The sequence below is a fragment of the Balaenoptera acutorostrata genome, chromosome 16 (assembly GCF_949987535.1).
Source record: "Balaenoptera acutorostrata chromosome 16, mBalAcu1.1, whole genome shotgun sequence".
Taxonomy (NCBI): Eukaryota; Metazoa; Chordata; class Mammalia; order Artiodactyla; family Balaenopteridae; genus Balaenoptera; species Balaenoptera acutorostrata.
Genome location: NC_080079.1, coordinates 43,932,828 through 43,954,978, shown reverse-complemented (window position 1 = coordinate 43,954,978; position 22,151 = coordinate 43,932,828).

Here is a 22,151-nt window from a genome sequence, read left to right as displayed (position 1 = left end):
GGTGCCAGTGTGATTGAACGAGGGTCCTTCTCTAGGTTGCAGACTTCCTGAATCTATACATGGTGGAAGGAACTATAGAGCTCTGTGGGATCTTTTTTATAAGAGCAGTAATCCCATTCATGAGGGCTCTACCCTCATGAGCTAATCACCTTCCCAAGGCCCTACCTTCTAATACCATCACCTGGGGTTAGGATTTCAACATAAGAATTTGAGGGGAGAAAAACATTCAGACCACAGTATTGATCAAATTAGTAAATATTTTAAAACTTGTGATGCGTTAGAATTATAACTATAAGGGTGTTAAAAAACATATACTGCATGCGTTTAGCAACCTAAACTTCTTTTTTTCATAAAGGTTTAGTTATCCATTAATGATACACCTGCTACCTGATGGTCATCATTTGTAATGTATGGATCCATCTCCTGCAGCTTCAGGGTAATTAGGTTTTTGCATTTTAATTATGGGCTTCACTAACCCAGTTAAATCTGTTGTGTGTGTTTTATTATTATTGACTAAATCTTTCAGCGGGAATCCAGTTTTACCTGAGGAAAGAAAATTTAAATACATGTATATAGCAACATTTATTCCCAAAGTAGACAGGGTTGAAATTTGCTCAAACGATAGTGAAAATTTGAAGTCTCACGTTACTCTGGACCTAATGACTTTTTTTATCCTTATAGATATTGAAGTAGTTCAGCAATCATGAAATATTTCTTAGATTCTTAATTTATCTCTCAAGTGCTCTTTTATACTCCAGTCATTCTTCCATGTTATCAATCCATCTACCTTATATTCAAAGCCATTCTTTATGTATTTCATGGCCCTAAAAATATTTTCCATTTGCCTTATTTCTTTAATACTTTATTATGACATTCATTTTTTAACCCAACCTCGTTTTTAAGGATTCTGTTTACTTTTCCTTCCACAGCTCCTAACACTTAATCACACTCCACACTACTCATTATTTCACATGTGCAGGGATACTTTAGTCTACTAGTCAGTCTAAATACAATATTAAAGGACTACTGAATTGTCCAGAACTAGAAAAATTCTGAGATGTCAAACAATTGACTATGGAGATGAGAAGAAATATGAAAATGAAAATCAATACTTATTTACGTAAATGCCCACAAAATGTATTACTATGCCAACTTATAAACGGCAACTCAAGTCTCTTACAGTAATATATAAATTCAGTGAGGGAAGTGGATGCAATTTAATGGCTACTTGATGGGGGATGAGACTTGTAAAATAAGAGAACTTAGTCCAAAGTACTTCATAATGCTCGTGTCTGTTTTATTCTTTCATGCTGCTCCAATGATCTCATATTTCCCTCTCTGACCATAATTCTTTTCATCTTTTTGTCTTCTTTGTAAAAATGTCCACCTTCTCTAATCTTGAATGTCATAGGTTATGAAACGTTCTCTGTGTTCCCCAAATAGCCTGCCATTCCCTTTAGGATTCCATAGCTCTTTATACATATTTTAATTTTGTTATCCTGTAATTATTAATTTGCCGCACTCTTGACCCACATGAGTGTGAGGTTATTTAGGAAGGGCTGCAAGGTGTGCCTAACATAGTAGACCCATTAATAATTTGTAGAATGAGTCAAAGGCTGTTTACTATCTCTTTGACTAAGCCACAACGAGGACTGACTGACTCAGTGGAGAACCAGAGAATATCTCTTTCTTCCTAGTTAATTTGCCTAGAATTATTGAAAACTGAGGGCAAACAGACCAACAGTGGGTCATGGCATTGAGAATAAATTCCGTATTAATGGCATCTTAATGAATTCATAGCCACTTAAAGCTACTCCTTGACCAATACTGGGCCAAAAAGCCAGATAATATATTGGGGGAAGAATTGTTAACTATGCCTTGGGAGAAAATGTAGCTTAATTACAGTAACCAAGAGGTAGTAATGATGTTGTAGTTGTTGTTTTACTATTTATTACTAAACAAAATAGTATATTACATATAATTAGTGATATTCATTTTAGTTCATAATTATATTATTTGATTCTCTCGTGCTAGGTATTATGATACTCAGTTTGCATAGGTAATGTCATTTGCTTTTATTATTTTAGCAGCGTTGGACACAATTTTACAGCTGAGTAAATTGAGATGTAGAGATTTTAAGTTAATTATGTAAGGTCAACTAGGAAGAAAGCAGTAAAGACAAGATTCCAATTTGTGTCTCTAAAATTAAATCCTGTGTGCTTTACAACATAGAATTGCCACTCCAAAGATGCTAAATCCTTTTTATTCTTCATTTCTTTAATATTTCCCTTTCTTCAACTCCACCTTCTTCATGACTGATTTTATTGAAGTCATTTATAAAATATAAGTATGCACCCTGTTCAGTGCTTGGTGTTCTATTCAGTAAAGGTGTGAGGTACATCCAAAGTAATCACTGAACACTGGGAAATGCCTATGGAAGAACCTACGGGACGAGGAGTGATAAAGTGTACATAGATAGTAATTGTCCTAGAAAAAGCAAGCACAGGCTTGCACACGGGAAATGAGACTGGGAGTGGCAGAAGAGGTCACTGTTGCTGCTGCCTTGCCTGACGTTTGGGAGGAATTTGTTTTCTGTCCTCAGCAGACAGCCTCTGAAAATCAGAGCTGGCAAGGCTGCTTCTGAACAAGAGCCACAGATCCAGCCATTGTCTTGCACAATGAGCCAAGCTTTCTGCTTTGGGAAATATATTGTGTTATCTGGGATAATACAAATGCATTGTATTACCTGGGATTTCATCCAGCATGGAACCCATCAGACAGAATTGCCTCATCATGTTATTTTTGACTGTCTGTGGTAAGACTGCAGGTTTTGCTTTTCTGAAAATCAACCTGCAGCAAATCAGCTTTGATTATGGATTGAATTTACAAAGCTGTTCATTCCTCATCTTATTACCTAGACTCAAACTCCAGAGTGAAATCCAGTAAGATTGTGCCACATTGTCTACCTTCCAGCTTTCAAATGTGTCTTAAGGTATTTTAAAAAAACAAAAAAATAAAGAAAAAAAAACACTAATGAAGATTAACTCCTATTTCATTCAAAAAAGTGAATTTATTCCAACTTCCCTCCCTCTCAGTCCTAGGGAAGCCAGTATAATATTAAAATAAGGTAAGCTGCATATCATGTATCTAAAAGTAAATCAGAGCTTTATATTAACTATTTTGTGTGGCACTTAATTTTAGAGGGACTTGTGGAGAAAAACAGCATTGATGAAAATGCCCATTAAAGAGTAAAAAAGCACACCAGCTATATTAATAACGACGATACTTATCATAATAGTTATCACTTATTTAATATTCACTATATACTAAGTTCTTTAAACATTTTCTAAATTAATCTTCACAGAGTAATAGATAGGAAATATCCTTTCTATTTTTATTTTGACCCTAGATTCAGAGATTTGCCTTACTGAGAGTCTTCAGTTCCTGGCACACTATCCTGATTGGCCTATGTCCACAAATTTCCCATTTTACTAGGTGTGAATTTTTTAATACTTTCTTCCTTTATTCCTAGTCTCCATGCCCATTCTCTTCCTGCCTCACAGGCCAGTTAACACTTTACCAGGTTAATATTGCCCCTGGATAAGGATGTATTTATGTATCTTTGATGAGTACAGAGCTGTGTATGTTTTTAATTTGTATAACTCTTACTGTGTTATAACTCATTCTTTTACATATTTGTTCAGCACTCTGTTTTAAAGTTCTACCTCTGGTGTTGAATGTATATCTACTTTGTTGTTTCTAACCACTAAACAATACTGTTATCTACAACCTTTTACCGAACCATTCCCCTAGTGATATGTGTGTTACTCTACTCTCCATTATCAAAACTTCAGAGTGGTGAACATTCTGGGCAATCACCATTTTTAGGTCAAATATTTGCAGTTTGATGCTATTTAAATTAGGATATTCTTTATAACTGAGCAAGATATTCTCTAGATCATATATGCAGACTTTTAAAAAATAAATTTATTTCATTTATTTTTGACTGCGTTGGGGCTTCATTGCTGCACGCGGGCTTTAGTTGAGGAGAGCGGGGGCTACTCTTCATTGCAGTGCACGTGCTTCTCATTGCGGTGGCTTCTCTTGTCGCGGAACATGGACTCTAGGTGCACAGGATTCAGTACTTGTGGTGCACAGGCTCAGTAGTTGTGGCGCATGGGCTTAGTTGCTCCGCGGCACGTGGGATCTTCCCAGACCAAGGATCAAACCTGTGTCCCCTGCATTGGCAGGCGATTCTTAACCACTGCGCCACCAGGGAAGTCCCTATGCAGACTTTTTAGAAGACTATTTTTAGAGCAGTTTTAGGTGTACATCAAAATTAAGGGGAAGGTACAGAGATAACCCATGTATCTCCCACTCCACACATGCATAACCTCCCCGATTATCAACATCCCCCACCAGAGTAGTACATTTGTTACAATTGATAAATCTACATAGATACATCATGATCACCCAGAGTCCATAATTGACATTAGGGTTCACTCTTGGTGTTATACATTCTATGGGTTTGGGCAAATTTATAATGACTTGTATCTACCGTTATATTATCTTACATATTAGTTTCACTGCCCTAAAAAAAAAAAAAAAACCTTTTTGCTCTGCCTATTCATCCCTGTCTACCCCATCTCATATCAACCACTGATCTTTTTACTCTCTCTATGGTTTTGCCTTTTCCAGAACGTTATATAGTTGGAATCATACAGTAATTAACCTTTCAGACTGGCTTCTTTCACTTAGTAGTATGCATAGTTTCCTCCATGTCTTTTCATGACTTTATAGCTAATTTCTTTTATAGCACTAATATTCCATTGTCTAGATATATCACAGTTTAACCATTTGCCTACTAAAGGACATCTTGGTTGCTTCCAAGTTTTGTCAATTAGGAATAAAGCCTGATATCAACATCTCTGTGCAGGTTTTTGTGTAGAAATAGTTTTCAAATCCTTTGAGTAAATACCAAGTAACGTAATTGCTGGATCGTATGGTAAGAGTATGTTCGGTTTTGTAAGAAACTGCCATATATGCAGAATTTTGTTTGAAGGGCCATAGGTCACACACAATTAGTTTCATAGGTCCTGTCGATTAGTTACCAGAATGATTATAATTGTGTTTTCTCAAGTGAGTAGTGTTTGAGGGTCACAGTTTCCTGCAACCTCTCAAAGAGTATTATCAATATCTATAATTTTTGAACTATGATCACTATAATAGAGACAACACCTCGCTGTTTTTCATTTCTATTTCTCTGATAAGCAGTGTGGAAGAGCATCTCTTTTTTTTTTTTTTTTTTTTTTTTTTTAAGCTATTTGGTTTTACTTTTCTCTGAACTGCCTAGTCACCCTGTTTGGCCATTTTTCTACTAAACATTCTTATTTTTTAGAAATTCTTTTTACATTTAGATATCGATCAGTTTTCAATTTTAGACATTGTACATATTTTCTCCTGGTCAGTTACCATCACAAACTTAGTTTATTGTGTCCATTGTAAATAGTAATCTTTAATTTTGTTGTAGTCAAGTTGAACTTTTTGATGTTTTATATAACCATTTTTTGCTTGTCCTGGGGCTACAGGGATATTCTCCTCCATGAATTTCTTCTACATTAAATTTTAATTTTGACATTTGGGTATAAATCCAACTAAATTTCATCTTTGAAGAAAGAAATAGAACACTACCTTGCTTTCGGTTCCTCCCAAAGCAGACAAGAATCCTGAGTCAAGGATTCCAGATAGTACAAGTGATCTGAGATACTGTCCCAGAAAAAATCAGGGCAATGGTTAAGTAAGAAAAGGAAGGGAAGAAAGCCAATGAAAGATGAATTTTCCAGCAAGCTACCAAGGTGTGTAACTGGAGCTTAATACCATTGTGGAAACATGGGAGCTAGTGTGAAACACGACCCTGGTGGTTATTTCTCACTGAGGGAGAGTTCGATTCTTGGCCACTTCAGGATTACCCTACAGACAGACAGAGTGAAGTCTGGCTCTCACAGAAAGCTCTCAGTTAGAGATGTGAATGCTGGCAGGGTGATATCGTGTGGTATGCTGTGGACTGGCAAAACCAAGGAGACTAGGCATGAAACTTATAAGTTCATCACTTCCTTATTAATAGATTTTTATTGGTATATTAATCATATGCCAAGTTTCTAGATGCATGGATCTGTTTTGTGCACATCATGTTTATATACCTGCATGAGTATTTAAGAAACAAAACTAAAAGTAATGAATGGTCCTGTGCATTATTTGTTAATCTGATTCTGAGATACAATATTGGTTTTTTGTCTCATTCCCCCCCACCACCCCCTTATTATGTATTCTAGTTCAGTAGTTGTGTTAGCAATAAGGGGGAATAATTTTGATTTTTTTCAAAGTTAATATTTTACACAGCAAATATGCTAGACTTTATTTCTGTTACTTGATTCTGTTGCATTTTATGTGAGAGTCCATATCACATGCAACAACAACAAAATTTCTTACATTTTCTTTATACATATTTACCTGTTTATCTTTCATTTATATGATCACCAGCACCATGTTGCACGATAACGTTGATAAAGAGCCTTTATCAATGTCTTGCATATCTAACATAAAGGGAATTCCTCTAAAACATATGCAGAATTAATTTTACTGTTGATTCTGAAATTGAGATTGGCCTTTTCTATGTCTAGTTTACTGAGAATTTGTATTATACTTGAAAGTTAATTTCATCAAATTCTGTTCTGCCTCTATTGATAAATTAATGCCAATATTTCAGTTTTTTCATTAATATGAATTATTTTAAGATATATTGAATATCATCTTTATATCTAGAGTGAATTCCATTTGAATATTTTATTGAATTAGGTTAGTTAATATTAGGCTTTTCTTTTGAATTTTCAAATCTTTGTTTTATCGGCAATAAGATTATTTTCAATGACTTTGTGTACACACATACATGTACACCCATTTCGGAAACCTTAATAGTTAGTTTTTGTAGAACATACTTTTTGTGCCACTTTGAGATCTGCTTGGATCCCTTTTGCTAACCTCTGTACCCATCCCACTCACTGCTGTATTAACTGCCACTAACTTCTTGGAACTGAGACTGCAAAATGGTTGCCTTTGGCCAGGAAACCTTCTTTAAGTCTTATCTTAAGATAACACTTAAGTCTATTCAGAGTCTTATTTATTCAAGTATCAACTTTAAGGTTTTTATTTTTCCAGAAATTTGTTTGCAGCTGTAACCTTTCCTTCTAAGAAATGTCTCTTTCAGTTAACCCCAGTGCCAGTGCACGTGTGTGTGTTTCTGCCTGTGTTTGTGGGTATAGGAGTCAATTATGGAAGTTGATTAGTGAGGCTCACTGACCAGAGCTAGCCTGTAAATCCTACTCACTTCTTGCTGCCTTAGTTTTGGCTTTTCTGGAGCATAGCTTAATATTCCCCCAAGATTCACATTAACCTTTGTTGATAGAGTCTTAGGTTTAAGAATGATAGACAAGATGCCTGATAGATGAAATAAGTTGGAAGAGAGCTTTTCAAGCAAAAATTCTGTGGAGATTACTTTTCTTGGGGTAAAAAGAGGAGAGTCTATAATACTTCTCCAACACCTTATTTATAGGATTATTAGACAATATCTTTCCATTTTTACTCTAGAATTTTTTCCTCTGACCACCAATAAAATATTTCTCCAGACATTCCTTACACAGTCTCTTGTACGTCATCAATATTTCACTGCCATCAAATCATCTGAACAGTGTACAAATATGCAGTTATTTTTCCTAAATAAAAAATAGAAAGTACAGTTGACACTTGGACAACGTGGGTTTTAACTCTGTGGGTCCACTTACACGCAGATGTTTTTCAGTAAACACATACTACAATACCACATGATCCGCAGTTATTTGAATCCAGGAATGTGGAACATTGGATACAGAGGGATGACTGTAAAGTTATACATGGATTTTCGACTGCATGGGGGTCAGTGCCCACTAACCTCTGTGTTGTTCACGAGTCAACTGTAAAATCTTCTCTTGGCCAAACTTTGCCCATCAATTGGCTTCCCATGTCTCTGTTCACATTTTCTGCAAAACCAATCAACTGTTCTTGGTTTTCACCTTTTGTTCTCTTTTACACCCTGAACAATCAGGCTTTCATCCCTATCACTCCACTAAGTCCATCTTGTTTTTCACACATCCGTGGTCGATTTTCAGCTCTACAAGAAACATTTGGCAGAATTAATCACAACTTTAAAATTTTTCTTTACTTGGCATTTATGTGTATATACTATTTCACTTGTCACTCTGGTTTTCTGATGCCTCTTGTTTTCTACCACTTCTTAATGTTAAAGTGCCCCAGGATTGTCAGTCTTTGTACTCTTGAGTTATTTAAAATGTCTCATGCTCCTGGCGTTATCATCTACTTCAGGTGACTCCAGAATTTCTATCTCCAGCTCATACCTCTTTCCTGACTTCCACTCTTGAACAACTGAGTACTCAGCATGTCTATGTTTATATCTAATAAATGCCTCAAACTTAACGTGCCCAACCTGCACTCTCAGTATTCCCACCAAACCTGCTACATGTACAATTGTCTCCATTTCATTTGATGACAATTCCATCCTTTTGTATGCTCAGTCTCCAAACCTTGGGGTCATATTTAACTCCTGTCATTCTCTCTCATCTCGTGATTAATCCATCATAAAGTTTCTGAAAATATATCCAGATTCTGACCAATTTTTACTATTTTCATTGTTATCAGCAAGGTCCAAATAATAATCACCTTTCAGTTGGATTATTGCAATAGGCTTTCAAGTGGTTTCCCTCATTTTACTCTCCTCAACACAATAACCAGAGTTATCCTTTATAGAAGTGAGTGTTCATGTCATTGCTTGTCTGTTCAAAATCCAGTATGTGTCTCCATTTCCCTCTTAGCACAGGCTAAAGTCCTCTCATCCCTATAGGATTTTATGTAATTTAGGCCCCTTTTACTTTTTCTTGCTGACATCATCTCCAACTTTTTCTCTAGCCCGGGTGTTACAGGTGCCCTGACCTCCTTTCCATTAGTTGAACACACTAGCACTCTAATACTGTAGAGCTTTGCACTGGAATGTGCCTCTTGCGGATGGCCATGTAGCTAACACCATCAATTCCCTCATGTTTAGGCTTAGATGTTACTTTCTTATTCAGGCTGACACTGATCTCCCTATTTAAAATAACATCTTCCTTATACCACTTATATTCCCTATTCCACTTACCTGGGTAAGTTTTTCTCATAACATTTATAAGCTTCTAACATACTAAATATTTTACTTATTATATGTATTTGTATTGTCTAGGTCCCGTTGCTAGGATCATAAACTCTGTAAAGGCAGGGATTGTGTTTGTTGTTTCCACCAATATATCCCAATAGTGTAGAACAGTGCATGGCCTATAGTAAGTGCACAATAAATATCTATTAAAGAGTTAAGACATTTTATTGAAGTTTCTACATTCTGAAGTGGCACTCTTGCTTTGCGTGTATTGGAATAGAAATATAAATTCCATTTAAAAATGATTTTTTTCCTAATTTGTTGCATGTTAATCCCCGAAGTCACTATATTTTAGTGATCTTTGAGTAATTGCAGACAATGACACAAAGGAAAGCTATTTAAACTAGAGGAAAACTGGTAAGTGTTGTAAGTTAGAAAAAAGCTAAGCTCCAAAGGTGATGCGTATAACAATGTTGACAAAAGAGAGGTATCTAAACCAAAGCAGAGTCTTTTCTGGATAATGATTCCTCTACCGTATTATGATAGAACATGACACATCATCTTTAATTATATGCCATTTAGAATTATAGTACAAGGCATGAAATATTCATACCTGTATGTACATATCAGAATGTGTTTCTGTTGTATAGATACATGTTTACATATAACTGAGATATGAATCTAAAGGAAACTATTGATTCATCCACAGAATTTACTCAGTACTTCCCAAACATCATTTTCCTATCCTTATGATTTATATTGTAGGTCCTGGTTAGCAAAATAATGTAACAATATAAAGCTTATTTGGCTGTTTTTTCACATATGCTAAACTCAAGTTCTGAACATATCACAACTCTCTAAAGGTCAACCAGCAAGTTGATTAGCTGGAAAAAATGTTGTAGCTTATAACTGACTTCATATGACTCTAGAGAAATTTTATATTACTTATATCTGTGTTATAAGTTTAAGTTACATGCTATATAGTTAACTTCACTTATATGCCTAGGTACACCAGCATGCTTCCTGAATATAAGCATGTAAACTACTTCCAGGCTTTTAAATCTATGTAAGTCTGATATTATTTTATGTTCTAGATGCCACTGGTGTAAAATTATCTTCCAGGGCTAAAATATACAAAACAGAAGCACTCATTATCTTTTTAATCTCAATTTTAAAATGTATTAATCCTTAGACATTCCTAATAAAGACCTAATTATAACATTTCCCAGATGTTTACTATTAGAAATAGGATACAAACAAGATACCCAGTTATCTTCTTTGGAGATGTATTATACTCTTTTGGTTCATACTCTCATTCATATATCTAAGAAATTCATGTTATATTAGAGCCATTCCTCTTCACTCATATTCTGATCATGGCCTTTTAGATGGAAGTTTAATTGAGAAAAATGAAAGGTAACTGATAGTATGTCTTTTAATCATCAGATAATGATAAGTAAAATTGCCAGAATGATATTCACACTCTCAAAATCCCCAGAAGCACCACTGTACTACCTTATTTGCTGTCCCAGGGAGCCAGTCATGGAATTAATCGAGCATGTCTGTCTCATGAGTCCCAATAACTGTGGTCACTCTCTTGATGTAGGATGTTCTTGATCTTCATCAACATGGACTACTTCACTGGTTTTGCTCATAAGTCTTCTGCGGTGGGCTTACTGGTATTTTCTCTAAGCTCTGCCCCTCCCAGTGACTCAGAGCTCCTATATTTCTTCCTAGATACTCCAATACACCAAAATGGAAATTGAGAATATTTTTATTGGTCTAATAAAAAATACAGTACATTTTGGCTATATTCATAACTTAGTAATTGTTTGCTTACAGCCTGTATAACTTCTAGTGTGGGATGCCCATCCTCCAACTTTAACTCTTAATAGTAGGAATTTATTCATCTAAACTTCTGTTACCAGAGACAACTCATAGAAAGTGACTGTCAGCATAAAAGGGGTATACTTCTTCCAACTGGTGTTTAATCTGGGAAAGTACTTGCGTAGTAATCACTGGCTCTGAAACTTATTTGAGGAGGTTATCCATAACCTAGAAGTTTTAAAAATCCCCTTGAAATAAATTGGAACTTTGTTCCCCAAGGGTTCATGCCAAAACGCTCTGAGGCATCAATAAAAAAAAAAAGCAATGGGCTTATTTTGCAAATTAAGAATCTTTTCCTAAGAAAGAGGATCTGTATGAAACACCACGAATTATCCAAGTGTGAAATGATAAATAGGAATATGTACCCAGCCAGAGACCTTTGCAATTAGAGAAAACATTGTTTGCTTCATCTTTTTGTAAGGTCAGATTCAATTAGCATGTTCAGTGGACAGTGGAGTCCTGGCTTTTCTTTACAACCTGTAATAGACACAATTATTTTTCAGGGTTGCTTCTATTCTGTAAATATGCCAGTATTGCCTGGCTTAAACTAAGTATATTTTAATGAGAACTGTAGCTCCTAATTCCTCTCATTTCTGGAAGTCCTGCACAGTGGCAGAAATTTCATACCAAGGAATATGAATAGCCAAATATTAAACTCTTTTGCCTAAATGTATAGTGTATATCAAATGTACACTTGGTCTTTTAATAGCAATCCCAACCTCACCCTTGGTATTCCTCCCTTTTTGTAATTTAGGATTATCATGTTGACACAGTAGCACAATCAGGCAGATTTATGCAAAATAATGGATATTCACTATAACATAAAACTATCAAATGTCAGTGTGAGAAAAAAGTACACTAAAGAGGTAGTGAGTTCAGTCTATCAGTGATTCCCCATCTGCTACAGTACCAATCTACTGGAAATAATTGTCAGGGCACAGACCTTTGGATTACAAATACGCTGATGTACTGTGGACAGGATCGTGACACCATGTATTGTCACTTTTTCTTCATTTCCAGGGCTAAATTCCTCCTACATGGTTGTGAATTATGTAGCAGAAATTGATAGAAAATTTTACCTCAAAAGTGAATGCTCAGTAAATACATATTTTATAGGCTGCTCAGGCAGATAGTCTTATCACTATTAAGCTACCATCCTTGTGCACAGAAGATAGGAAACCTGGGCATTATCTCTTTGTTTCTATGCCTTACTCATTTTACCATACAGGGAGCCACATTTTAAAAGCTGGTAGTGCTCCAGAAGTTAATTTGTGAATCAATGGTTTGGAACTTGAAATACATTTTCCCATAGAGACAATATTAAAAATGATAGGTTAGGACAACCTCTATCATGCCTACTTAATTGGCAATAAACATTAATTCTAGAACCTAACCAAGCTGTATAAAATAGACTTGATTTGTTAGTTTCAACAGGAATATATTTTTACCAAAGTTGGAGTTCTACCTCCTTATCTCCCACCCCAACGTCCATGTACACATGGAAGCATGGGTCAATTTCTCAATATCTGGATCTTGAGAGTGAAGAAATAGGCCATCTCAGTGCATCTGGTTGTGGTCTCACTGAACTAGTTAGTCTGGGCTTCATCTGGGGTGAGATGTTGGGAAGATGCAGAGTTAGGAAACTCTAAATATGAAAGCTTAGAGAGAGATTGGTGCAGAATCGCCAACAAAAAGCAGAGAAATAAAAAACAAAACAAAAAACACATTACTAAATAGACTGTGTAAAGGACATTTGTTATGATATGAAACCCTTTGCTTGACCTCAGCTGGAAGTGTGCATCAGGTGATTCAAATTGTTAGCTGCTCTACGCATGCCTGGGAATGACCACGGGAGCACCCAAGTATTGATTCTGGAAAATTTTATACTTAGGAAAATCTAAGATATGTTGTGTAACAGACAACCACCCAAACTTTAATGGCTTAAAATAACAGTTTTATTTCTCACTCATATTACATATCCGTTACATTTTGGTGGCTGGGGTTTAAGTTCGGGGTCAGTGTAATCACCCAGAAACCCTTGGCAACAGCACAACCAACATCACGATACTTTTTCATCATGCAAAATAAGAAAAGAACCTCAGGAGGATACCATTTCAGCAATTAAAAGACCTGGAAGTGGCCTGTATCTTAACTCATTAGCCAGAATAATCACATATGTTCATCCAAACACCAGAGGATGTGGGGTACGATTTTACAAGGTATCTGGAAGCAGGGTGAGGTGCGTGTGTAGGAAGAAAACCAGAAACATTTGTTGAAAATTTAAGATGACCACACACAGATTAACAAGCTATACCCAAGCAGTATTAATTAATCATCTTGCAAATTCCCACTGCCAATTTTGAAGATCTCAGGTAAGATTAGTGCTAGAAGAATGATACTAAGCAAGGATTGGAAACTCAAATGTGTAAATAGCAATTATTGAGGTTTGATTCTGAATGTGTTTTTATAGGCTATTTTCACCTAATTATAAAATAATATTTACAGATTTCATAGAAACAATGGAATTTTCTCATACAAAAAATATACTTGAACTGAAGGATTTTACTTGATGTCTTCTTCTCCTGCCAATATTACGGAGGATTAATTTTGCGATTTTGTTTTTTTCCTTGAATAACACAAGAGACCCACTCGCATATATCAGGATCTTCTTCAGGCACCCTCAATTCATTTCCCTTATTCCACTAAATCAAGCGTGCATTGAGAAGTGAGTAACCTGCGATTTATTATAGTCAGTGGGTTCAAAATCTCCTATTCCTCTGATTCTTATACATTCTAGGGCTTGAAGTAAAATTCATCATGCAAAACGGATGCTTATTAGTGACATAATTTAATTTATGATCTTTTTCTAAAAAGTTGTATTTTCTGTTCATTTTAAAAGAAAATATTTCAATTTAGTGTGTGGAAAATACTCAAATTTTTACTTGAAAAATTCAATGTGCTGAGTTTATATTTCTCAGTGTAAATTTTAATATTCAATTAGAGGACAATTTTTCTAACACTGAAATAAAAATAAATACTTAAAATTTGGTTTCAGATCATTTCAAATCTTTTTTGTATTTGTTGACAGTTTAAAATCCCAAGGATTTAACAGTAGGTAAAGACAAAAATCCATCAATAAATAAAATATACACAGTATTGGATTTACCTTTTTACTATTATAAATGGTATTTTGCAAATCAAATATTTCAAAAAATACTCGATTCCATATACATTAAAACTTAAAATTGTTTTATTACATCAATCAGATTTTTTTACAGGATGAATAATTGTGCCACATAGAACATGAGTGTATTTTCCTTCCTTCTCATTCAGTAACATTGTTTCTTTTATCTGATTAATTTATCTCTTTGTTTAGTCACTGAACAAATGTTTATTAAGTACCTGCTATGTAACTGCCATATATGAGAGATATAAAAACCCTAAATTCAGCGAGGGTTCATTTTAGTGTGGTGAGACAAACAGTAAACAATTAAATGAGGCAAGCATATATGTAATATACCAGATGGTGAGGAGGGCAATGAAGGGAAATAACAGGACCATTCCCCTTCCCAATTTTATGACTCAGTCTGTATATTTGTATTGGTAAATTATACTTACAAAATTGTAAACTTGTTTAGAATAATTTTATTGTTTAAAACAGATTGAGAGGGAAGCACAGAAGAGAGAATTTTCAAGAAAGATACCTTACACTTAACAACATGATACAACAAATGCCTCATCCACATAGAACTTAACATTTTTTGTAGAACATTTATCATGTATAACTGACCAGAAAGCACCAAAGCACTTCTTTGTTGACCTAATCCAGCATCTGTGGGCCCCTCCTCTAGAGAAGTGATAAAATTGAATACTTTAAATCTTTCTCACTTCTATTTGTTTTCTCACCTCTCATGGGTTCATCTAGCAGGCTAAAGGGTTTCTGTGCTGAGCTCCATTCACTCATTTTTCAAGTGTTACAACACAAAAGTGAAACTTGAAGGGACTTTTTTTTGTTTGTTTGTAACTGAATAGGTTTGAAACAGATGAAATTCTTGACATCCAAAATAATAAAAAGATCACTTGGGTTAGGGTGTGAATTAGAGGACCATTTCATAGTGTGTTTCTTCTAGCATATAGACTTACTACATTATATATCAACAAATAAAAATAATTTTACTATTGGGAGCATTAGAAATAAAAATCAGTCCTTCTCCTCAATCCTTTTGAGAGATTAGTTACCTCGTTAGCTCTACCCTCACTGCCATCACTGGGCCTATGCAAATTTGAAAGGCAGTGTAGAGGAGAGCCAGTCACAATGAAACACTAAAGCACAAATTAATAAAATGAAGATAATAAATAGTTGTCTCTATTTCTTAAATAACTTTCTATGAAAAAGGAGGTAGATTGCTGCAGAAGTAGCAAAAAAAGTGAAAACCACATACAGTATGATACATAGTAATAAAGGAATGGCTTGTACTTACTACTAAAATGCTTCACAGAAGAGTAACATCCATTGACTAATTATATTTGAAAAGTGAGAGTAATTCCATGTTAAGAGCTGAAATTATTTTTCAACATGTCCAATTAAACACAAGTGTATTAATTTCAGATCTTAACTAAAATGATAAAAATGATGACAATTCTCAGTATAGAATAAATGTGGGAATATACATGTTGATTATTTTGTTTACTAAATTTTAACAGTAATTCAATTGTCCTCAAGCTTGAATATTATGAATGAATGAATGAATATTATGAATGATAACCAAGCACATGTGTCAAAAACTGATGTTTGATCATTGTTACAAAATTGTTTTCGCTAATGAGCCTAGTTCTTCCACAGTCATTGTTAGGCAATTTATGTATACATATCAGTCTCATTTTGAAAATAACTGGTTCAAAGTATGAAATAGCCTCACATGGGCTGAACTTAATCCCCCTAATACTGGGACATTCCTGTTCTAAGGATACCCATGGTGTGTGATATATTGCCAGAGCCAGAATGCTTCTGTGTGAATTCAGTTACTTACAGGAAAGGAATTTTTCATTTCTTTTAATTTCATTCTTTTCGTTTTGTTTTCCTCTGGGAGACTGACTTCCCTAATCTCTTTATAATAAAACGTTATGCAAAGTTCCATTGGTTACTGGTCAAAAGTGGTCTTACAAAGGGTTTTGTAGCCTTCAAGAAGGTTATTGTTGTGATTTATGTCAGAGTGTTCTGCCTATGTTTTCTTCTAAGAGTTTTACAGTGTCTGGCCTTACATTTAGGTCTTTAATCCATTTTGAGTTTATGTTTGTGTATGGTGTTAGGAAGTGTTCTAATTTCATTCTTCTACATGTAGCTGCCCAGTTTTCCCAGCACCACTTATTGAAGAGGCTGTCTTTTCTTCATTGTATATTCTTGCCTCCTTTGCAAAGATAAGGTGACCATATGTGCGTGGGTTTATCTTTGGGCTTTCTATCTTGTTCCATTGATCTATATTTCTGTTTTTGTGCCAGTACCATACTGTCTTGATTACTGTAGCTTTGTAGTATAGTCTGAAGTCAGGGAGCCTGATTCCTCCAGCTCTGTTTTTCTTTCTCAAGATTGCTTTGGCTATTCAGGGTCTTTTGTGTTTCCATATAAATTGTGCAATTTTTTGTTCTACTTCTGTGAAAAATGCTAGTGGTAGTTTGATAGGGATTTCATTGAATCTGTAGATTGCTTTGGGTAGTATAGTCATTTTCACAGTGTTGATTCTTCCAATCCAAGAACATGGTAACTCCTAGAAAAATGGAAATAAAAACAAAAATAAACAAATGGGACCTAATGAAACTTAAAAGCTTTTGCACAGCAAAGGAAACCATAAACAAGAAGAAAAGACGACCCTCAGAATGGGAGAAAATATTTGCAAATGAAGCAACTGACAAAGGATTAATCTCCAAAATATACAAGCAGCTCATGCAACTCAGTATCGAAAGAACAAACAACCCAATCCAAAAATGGGTAGAAGACCTAAACAGACATTTGTCCAAAGAAGATATACAGATTGCCAACAAACACATGAAAGGATGCTCAACATCACTAATCCTTAGAGAAATGCAAATCAAAACCACAATGCGGTATCACCTCACACCAGTCAGAATGGCCATCATCAAAAAATCTACAAACAATAAATGCTGGAGAGGGTGTGGAGAAAAGGGAACCCTCTTGCACTGTTGGTGGGAACGTAAATTGATACAGCCACTATGGAGAACAGTATGGAGGTTACTTTAAAAAAACTAAAAATAGAACTTCCACATGATTCAGCAGTCCCACTATTGGGCATATACCCTGAGAAAGCCATAACTCAAAAAGAGTTATGTACCACAATGTTCACTGCAGTACTATTTACAATAGCCAAGACATGGAAGCCACCTAACTGTCCATTGACAGATGAATGGATAAAGAAGATGTGGCACATATATACAATGGAATATTACTCAGTCATAAAAAGAAATGAAATTGAGTTATTTGTAGTGAGGTGGATGGACCTGGAGTCTGTCATACAGAGTGAAGTCAGAAAGAGAAAAACAAATACCGTAAGCTAGCACACACACACACACACACACACATATATATATATATATATATATATATATATATATATATAAAATCTAAAAAAAAATATTGTTCTGATGAACCTAGGGGCAGGACAGGAATAAAGACACAGATGTAGAGAATGGACTTGAGGACACAGGGAGGGAGAAGGGTAAGCTGGGACGAAGTGAGAGAGTAGCATTGACATACATACACTACCAAATGTAAAATAGGTAGCTAGTGGAAAGCAGCCGTATAGCACAGGGAGATCAGCTCGGTGCTTTGTGACCACCTAAAGGGGTGGGATAGGGAGGGTGGGAGGGAGGTGCAAGAGGGAGGGGATATGGGGATATATGTATACATATAACTGATTCACTTTGTTATACAGCTGAAAATAACACACCATTGTAAAGCAATTATACTCCAATAAAGATGTTAAAAAAAAAAAAAAGGTTATTGTAATATTCCTCTTTGACTTACCATCATTTGACAAATAAATCCCTGATGATTTTCATCCTGGGTGCAGAGCTGCCCAACTAAAAAGCATCTTTATTAGAAATCTGAACCTGCAAATCAGTGTATGCCCTTGTGATTTTGAATAGCAGCTCACATTTGAAACCAAAGTCTGATTTGTCTGCCTGTGTCATTCTATTATTTCTGGCATGTCTCTTCTTCCTGTAATCCTACAAGTCTCAGATTAGACCTCAATTTCAGCGCCTCTGAAGGATACCACCTTAATATAAATCTTGAAGACACCACTTATGCTATATTTGAGGTCAAGCTATTACAACATAACTTTGACCATTGATGAAAATCCATCCAGATATATTTTGGCTGGTGTATTGACAAACTGGAATGAAATTTGGCTTATGCAGATAATAGACTTCCAACAGCAAAATATGCCATTCGATGTTTTATTTCCCCAGAATAACCTGAGCCAACATTTATCTCTCCTGGACAAGGTTAATCAGGCAATGGGGAAGTGTCTCTAAAGTGTTTGAATGAGGATAGGGAGATACTTTGATACTGCATTTAATTCTACTGATGGTGTGACATATTTCACCTGAGAAAGCAGCTTTCCAGAAAGCAGTAAATCAATAATCCTAAGTACCAAAGACATTGATATGGATTTCCTCAGAGAATTATTTTTAAATCTCATGAATTCACCATGCTAACTAATAGAGTATTTGTAAGATTAGTTGTGGCAGGCATGTGTTGTTCTGATAGAATTTATACTAAATTTTAAACATTTCTCAAATTTTGCAATTATGTGTTACAATGCATTGTGGAGGTTTTTTTTGTGTTATAACAGGATGTTAAACTTTAGTTTGAAGTGTAAAGAAAACCTGAGAAATGATAGTTTCTACATACTTTGTGCTGGTACAGATTCATACTTGCTTTTATTAAACAATATTCAATAATACAAGGAATTTGGATTTCTTAGGTTAACTTTAAACTGAAATTTTTTCAAGCTTGCTTACTTATTTGAAATTTCTCCTATAAATTTTACAAGCTAGAGAATACTCAAGGAGTATACATTAAAAACCATAAAATTCAACTCTGGCAAATTTAAGAAAATTAAGATCAAACACATTAAATTTATTCCATTCATCATTTGAGGGGCCATTAATACAGCTCTTTTTCATTTTTAATGTGAAATTTTATAACTATAATCAATACTTTTAAGCAAACTAGGAAGGGGATTATCTGATTTTCATACAATATTTAATGATTTATAAATGAGGAAGAAACAAATATTAGAAAATTACATGGGGGTATGAAGATCAGATTTAACTATCTAGTAACTGGTAATTTTAATAGAATAGCTTAAGTCAGACATAACAAATAAGTCCTTAAAACAGATTTAGAATACTTGAAAGTTAGAGTCCATAATCTGTACATTAAAATCACATAGATACACACATTTAAATGGAAGTACAATCATTTGTAGTCTCCCAAACAAAGACATGGCCAAATAAGTAATTGTTAAAAATTTGTCCATTTAATTTGTTATTGCTGTTGTTGTTTTATAAAGATCTTGTGTATGCTTCAGTTGATTATTATTATTATTGTTATTATTACTACTATTCACGTTGCACAAGGTTAAGAAACTAAAATGTAGAGAAATAATTTGTCCTAAGACTTAGGACTGACAACAAATATATGGTTGAACTAGAAATTAAAGCCACGTGTTCAGACTTTAAATATACTTTCCAGTACTCCACAGCTATTGATGGTGATAAATGAACACATCTATGGAGGCACTTATTTGTTTTTTTAAATATGTTTTAATTCAATTCAAACAATACAGTAAGCACTTTACTTACCATTACTACTTTAATCATATTACACAATTTATGTTTTCCTACTCTTTAAAGTGTTGTGTTTAAATGTATTGAAAAAAATGTATTGAAAAGATTGAGGGTTAAGAGATAAGACATCTAATTCCAACCCTCCAACCTATATTCTTTATGGCCTCAAAAGCAAGGAATTAGAGGAGCCCAATCCTGGCTATGTATTGAAATCTGGGGCAGAGGGCACTTTAAAAGCTACCTATGTAATAATGGCATGGTTGTTATTGTTTAAAAGTTTTATCACTTAGAAGTGCATGTGAATTCTTTATGAGGCAAATTACATGTGGAATTTGCTTTCAAATAGATTTCAGAAAGAAAAAAGAACAGAAAGAAACAAACAACAATGAAGGAAAGTGGAAGGGGAAAGAAAAGTAAAGGGAATACAGGAAAAATGGAACAACAAAAGAAAAAAGAAAATGAAACTTTGGGTAATAGGTGAAACAAGATGATCTATAATTGTTGAGGTTGGTTGGTGATGCAAAGGGCTTCATTCTCCCTTCATTTCTGTGTGGTTGCAAAGTTTTACAAAAACAAACAACAACAACAACAAAAAACAAAGTATTTGCTCAGGTTCTAGTTCTGCCAGTTCTAAAGATTGTAATTTCATTCTATGCAGTGGTTCCCAAATTGCGGTGCCCAGAACAATGTCATTACCTGGGCATTTGTTTAAAATACAGATTATTGAGATCCACCCGTGAACTACTAAATCAGAAATCCTGAGGGTACAGGTCAGTAATCAGTGTTCTTAAAAGAAATCCCTGTGATATTGATTAAAAAATAATAATAAGCATGCCCGAGCAAGGTTGTATATTTATGTTATATTTAGTTCTCTATGTTATTCTAATATGAGGTAACACTAAGAACCACTGGGTAAAATGATCTCTGAGCTCATGAAGTCCCCTGAAGTTTTATTTTTTTAAAAAAGCTAAAATTCAATAAAAAAAAACCAAGAACACACATACAGTTTACCTTCTGGATTTGTTTTGCTATGTGGTACAGATTCCTTAAATAAAAATAAGTAAAGTAATACTCTTTTTAATATAAAATGAAGGTCAAAGATTTTATTTTTACACAATTTTTTACACAGATGTGTAAAAAGTAATTATTAATTTTGAAAACTGAGTCCTCCAAGTTAAACAGAGTTGTAACTTGTAGACTGAAAATTCACAAGTCACAGATACTAAACAGTGCAGTTGTTGCTTTTTGGTTCTAAAGTGAAGGTTATTGTGAAGCAATTTATCACTCTCTGTCCCTTCATCTTTCTTTCTTTTTAATTAATTTTTATTGGAGTATAATTGATTTACAATGTTGTGTTACTTTCTGCTGTACAGCAAAGTGAAACAGTTATACATATACCCACTCTTTTTTAGATTCTTTTCCCATATAGGTCATTACAGAGTATTGAATAGAGTTCCCTGTGCTATACAGTAGGTTCTTATTAGTTATCTATTTTATATATAGTAGTGTGTATGTGTCAATCCCAATCTCCCATTTTATCCTTCCCCCCCGCTTTCTCCCTTGGTAACCATAAGTTTGTTTTCTACATCTGTGACTCTCTTTCTGTTTTGTAAATAAGTTCATTTGTACCATTTTTTAGATTCCACATATAAGTGATATCATGCAATATTTGTCTTTCTCTGTCTGACTTACTTCACTCAGTATGACAATCTCTAGGTCCATCCGTGTCTGCAAATGGCATTATTTCGTTTTATTTTATGGCTGAGTAATATTCCATTATATATATATGTACCACATCTTCTTTATCCGTTCCTCCGTCGATGGACATTTAGGTTGCTTCCATGTCCTGGCTATTGTAAACAGTGCTGCAATAAACATTGGGATGCATGTATCTTTTTGAATTATGGTTTTCTCTGAGTATATATGCCCAGGAGTAGGATTGCTGGATCAAAGGGAACCCTCTTAAACTGTTGGTGAGAATGCAAATTGCTACAACCATTATGGAGAATGGTATGAAGGTTCCTTAAAGAACTAAAATAATACCCTTTATTGTTGAGAAGATTAAATAAGCTAAAACATATAAAACATTAAAATAGTACCTGACATATAAGAAGAGCTAAATATTATTTCAATTTTTGTTGTTTTAGTTTCTGTT